Source organism: Triticum dicoccoides, chromosome 2B (genome assembly GCF_002162155.2).
Source record: "Triticum dicoccoides isolate Atlit2015 ecotype Zavitan chromosome 2B, WEW_v2.0, whole genome shotgun sequence".
Lineage (NCBI taxonomy): Eukaryota > Viridiplantae > Streptophyta > Magnoliopsida > Poales > Poaceae > Triticum > Triticum dicoccoides.
The window spans coordinates 271,851,961-271,857,071 of record NC_041383.1 but is presented as its reverse complement, the minus strand read 5'-3'; positions in this window follow the sequence as shown (position 1 = coordinate 271,857,071).

Genomic DNA, 5,111 nt, shown 5'->3' with positions numbered 1-5,111 from the left:
AAAAAAAACCTATAAGGGTCAATTCTCCCAAAGTTACTTTTCTCTTCCCCACTAAAATCTCGGGACGAGATTTCTTGTAGTAGAGGAGATTTGTAACACCCCGGGTGACATGCTACAGTAAACTCCTATTAATGGTGCCACATCATCATAATTAAATATTTGCTAATCATCACTTTGTCCTAAACCGACCTCAAATTCAATTCCAAAAACAAGTCAAATTATTATTTCTTCAAACTGGCTAGGGAAAATGTTCGATGGGTTGAAAATATTCCCTAACTATTTGTCATGTAGGAGCCAACCTCTTTTGAATATTTATAGTGGTCGTAACCTATTTTAAAACTAAATCATTAGTATTTATTTGAACCTTTTCAACTTAAACAAATAGTTAAGTAGTTCAAAATAATTTGGAACTTTGTGTTCTGCTTCAAAACCTTGCCTAGTATTTATGTGCTAAATGGCACATTTAACTATACTCATTTATTAGTTCAACAAAAATACAAAACTGTAAACAAAAGCAAAATAGGAAAAAAAAAAGAGGGAAAGGCCTATCGACTACTGTGCACGTGAGCCCACTAGCTACTGTGCCTAGCCCAGCCCAGTTCCACCTCTCCTCTCCGCTACAGTGGAGGCATAGGGCGTGGAGGCCATCCACCATGGCCACCGGCCACGCGCTGGCCATCCCGCGGCCCTCCCTGGAGGTTAAGAGCATCGCCTCGCACTCCCCTGAAAAACCTAGCCCCATTCCCCCCCTTCCTCGCGCCGTTTCCCTCTCCCACGCGCATCGCCCGAAGCTCCCCGCCATGGCCACTATCGTTCGCACGCTCCCTGTCCTCCCTGCACCGTGGGACTGAGTCTGGGAGCCCCGCCGTCGTCTGCTACGTCTTCCTCGCCCACTGAATCAAGCCGGGACCCCTGCATCACCTACATCAACTCCTTCAAGCTCCGGCCACCGCTCATCGTCGCTTCGATCCGCCGCCGTTCGACCCGCTCTGACTGCACCAAGTTGCTCCTTGTCACCGATGTGAGCACCACATGGTTTCCCCTCTGTTCTCGCCATCGAGCTCGTCACCTAGCACTCATCCTCGCGAGTTCCGGCTCGGCCGTCCACCACGGCCGGCGGGCGTCCCCTAGCTCCCTCTTTCGATGCGTGCGTGCTACAGGAGCAGTGTAGATGCCGCCTAGTCTCTCGGTTCGTCGAATCCGAGCCCAAGGGCTCGAGCTCGATCCCGTCGAGCGCCACCGCTGTTGCCGCTCGGCCGTCAACGTCGTCGTCATTCTTGGCCACCCCGTCCAGGCCAGCGCCCTGGACTGATGCACCGTGCAGCCCCGCGCTCACCCGTTGCCGTGCCTCCGCCACACCTGGACGCGTTGGCCGTGGCCGCCATCGCCGTCCACGCGCGTGACACCGCGCCTGGCGCTGCTGACCGCCCCTCCCCTCGCGCTCATGGCCACGCCCCTGCGCGTCCTTGTCCCCATGCCCGTGCACTGCTGCTCGTTGCTTGCTTCTTGCTGCTGTAGCTGCCGCTACTGCCGATGCTCGCCGCAGCTATGCTACTGCTGCTGTCGCTGTTTTGTAGATGATGCTAGCCGCCGCTGTTGCTTAGTTGCTGCTGCCGCTGACGGCCATAGCCATGGCCAAGTGCGGCTATGTGTGTGGTGTGTGCGTACACCACACTCTGCTGCTCTGCTACAGTAACTGAATGTTACTGTAGCAGTAGCTAGCTTTGTTACGATCACACTGATTACCCCTCTGTGCTGCAGCAAAACTACAACAAAACGACTTCTAATGTGGGTATAGATAATACTCGCAGTAAGTACACTTGACAAACTCCGTTTTATCCCATTGGTCCAAATTCTAAATATGTAACGATTAAATCCTATGAAAATCACAAAATGCTATGTTCGTATAGTTTAACAGTTTCTAGAATTAACTTTAAGTGGCACTTTTCAAATACAATTTCGATCAAGCAACTCAACTCTAAAATGGATGTCAATGATACTGTCATGTAGATCACATAAAGATGATAAAATTTAGTAAAAGGCACTAATTCATAGGATGTAAAGAACACTAGCTATAGCCTCTGGAAAACAGCTAAGTGATGCTCAAAAACTGAACAATTCTCAGACTTAGCCAATTTTCAGGAAATTCCATAACATTGTTTAAACTTCGAAAAATCATAGGAAATAGACCGTAGCTCGGATGAAAATACTTTGTACATGAAAGTTGCTCAGAACGACGAGACGAATCCGAATACGCGGTCTGTTTACCGGTCGGATGGCTCTAACTATATGAACATGGAACTTTCCCCTCCGGTCATCTGGCTGACACAGGTCCGGAACCGGGAATACATTCCCGGTTGAATTCCCCCTTCACCTATATTGTGTAGCCATACGTTAGGTTACACCCGGCACAGCTTATTGCCTTCCACGTTATGCTTTGTGATGCTATGTTTGCTTTATATTTACTGTTTCTTCCCCCTCTTCTCTTCGGTAGACCCGAAGACCGATGTTGCCCCTGTGATCGACTACGTCGACGACGACCCCTCCTTGCCAGAGCAACCAGGCAAGCCCCCCCTTTGATCATCCCGATATCGCCCATTCCTTTCTCTCATGCTTGCATTAGATTTTGCTACTGTTATTGTATGCTCCTATTCTGATGCATAGCCTGCTTTTGTATCTGTTATTGCACCTTACCTGCTTCTCCTAAACTGCTTAGTATAGGCTGGTTAGTGATCCATCAGTGACCCCCACCTTGTCCTTGTTGCCCCTACTTCATCATTGAAGACCCGATCAATGGGATTGAAGACCAGGCCCCGGCACCGCACATCACTTTCCCCTTAGTTGCTCGACACTGCTGGGTTACTATCGAGTGCCGAGGGTGAGACCTCTACAGCACTTCTGATGTTAACCCTGTAGTGTAGCTATTCGGTCATGGTCATCGAGGGTGATTCCACCTTAACCACTTCCGATATGACTGTCGTGCAACCCCTCAAGTGTGAACCTCGGGGGTGATTCCTCTTACGTTCACCTTGATGATTACATTGAGTGGAATTCACCGGGGGTGATTCCTCGGGTTTTCCCCTTGATGTTTAAACACACAGTTACTATGGTTACTATGACTTTACACTGAACCATGTTACTAAAGACGGGTCGACCCTGAGGGGTGCCCGCGCGAGCATAATTGCGAGTGATGAGGAGTCGGGTTGACCAGGAAGGTGCCCGTGAGATAATTACGAGGCGTGGCCGGGCATTCTTAGCCCTTGCCGCAAGTCCTCGAGACGGGGCAACGGGGTCACATCTTTCGTGAGTATCTGCTTGTTACCGCGCATTCCTAATCCACTACGATTTGGATATTTGATCCGAGGGGCCTCTGGCCTGATAGCACTAACCATCACGTGGGCATAGTATGGGCGTTCTGTGTCATGTACATCAGCCGAAGCTTAATAGACGTCAGCGACGGAGCGGCGCGCGCCGGGTTGGACTGGTAAGCTCCTGCCTTTTTAGGGAGGTAGCTAGGTCTGCTCACCGGCCGCCCACGCAACGTGCAGGAGTTCCCGGGGCGATGGCCCATGACCCCTGGGGGCATAGGTTTAGTCCGGCGTGCTTGACCTCTCTATTAAGCCTAGGTCGGGTTGCGGCGTATTGTTTGGCCGAGGCCGGGCATGACCCAGGAAAGTGTGTCCGGCCGGAGTCAATCGAGCGTGGTGGGTAAGTTGGTGCACCCCTGCAGGGAAGAACTAATCTATGCATAGCCTGTCCTACGGTAACGGACACTTGGAGTTGTATCCCGATCGATACAACTAGAACTGGATACTTGTGATGAGAATTGGATTGTGATGAGGTGATAATTGGATAGTATGGCTCTGGGATTGCTTTCTCGCAGGGAGTCGAGAAAGGATCTCTGGCCGAGGTTGATAACACTACTACTACTTTACTTTATGCTACTCTACTCCCTCCTGTTTGCTGCAAGATGGTGGTTTCCAGAAGATGCTAGTCTTCGATAGGACTAGGCCTTCTCTCTATTCTGGCATTTCTGCAGCCCAGTCCACATATATAGCCTTCCTTTGATAATGTTGCATATGTAGTGTAGATCCTTGCTTGCGAGTACTTTGGATGAGTACTCATGGTTGCTTTGCTCCCTCTTTTCCCCCTTTTCTTTTCTTTCCGGTTGATGCAACCAGATGTCGGAGCCCAGGAGCCAGATGCCACCGCCGATGCCTACTACTATGTGGAGACCGTTGACGACCAGGAGTAGTTAGGGGGCTCCCAGGCAGGAGGCCTTGCCTTTTCGATCGTAGATACTTTTGTGCTGGCCTTCTTAAGGCAAACTTGTCTAACTTATGTCTGTACTCAGATATTGTTGCTTCCGCTGACTCTTGTGTATTCGAGCTTATGTATTCGAGCCCTCGAGGCCCCTGGCTTGTAATATAAAGCTTATATTATTTTAATTTGTGTCTAGAGTTGTGTTGTGATATCTTCCCGTGAGTCCTTGATCTTGATCGTACACATTTGTGTGTATGATTAGTGTACGTTTGAATCGAGGGTGTCACAACGCCACTCTCCAAGAAGTAACAAATGGTGTGTTGATGATGAACTCCTTGCTCTTGTGCTTCAAATGATAGTCTCCCCAACACTCAACTCTCTCTCATGGGATTTGGATCTGGTGGAAAGGAGATTTGAGTGGAAAGCAACTTGGGGAAGGCTAGAGATCAAGATTCATATGGTAGGAGTGGAATATCTTGGCCTCAACACATGAGTAGGTGGTTCTCTCTCAGAAATGGTAAGTTGGAAGTGTAGGTTTGTTCTGATGGCTCTCTCCACGAATGAAGAGGAGGTGGAGGGGTATATATAGCCTCCACACAAAATCTAACCATTACACACAATTTACCAAACTCAGTGGGACCGATTCAACAGACTCGGTCGGACCGATTTAGTAAACCTAGTGACCTTAGGATTTTCGGTGGGACCGACATGCAACTCGGTAGGACCGATATGGTTAGGGTTAGGGCATAACGTAATCTCGGTGAGACCGATTACACAAACTCGGTGAGACCGATTTTGGTAATAAGCTTTCCAGAGAGTTGGTCAGGTAAACTCGATGGGACCGATTC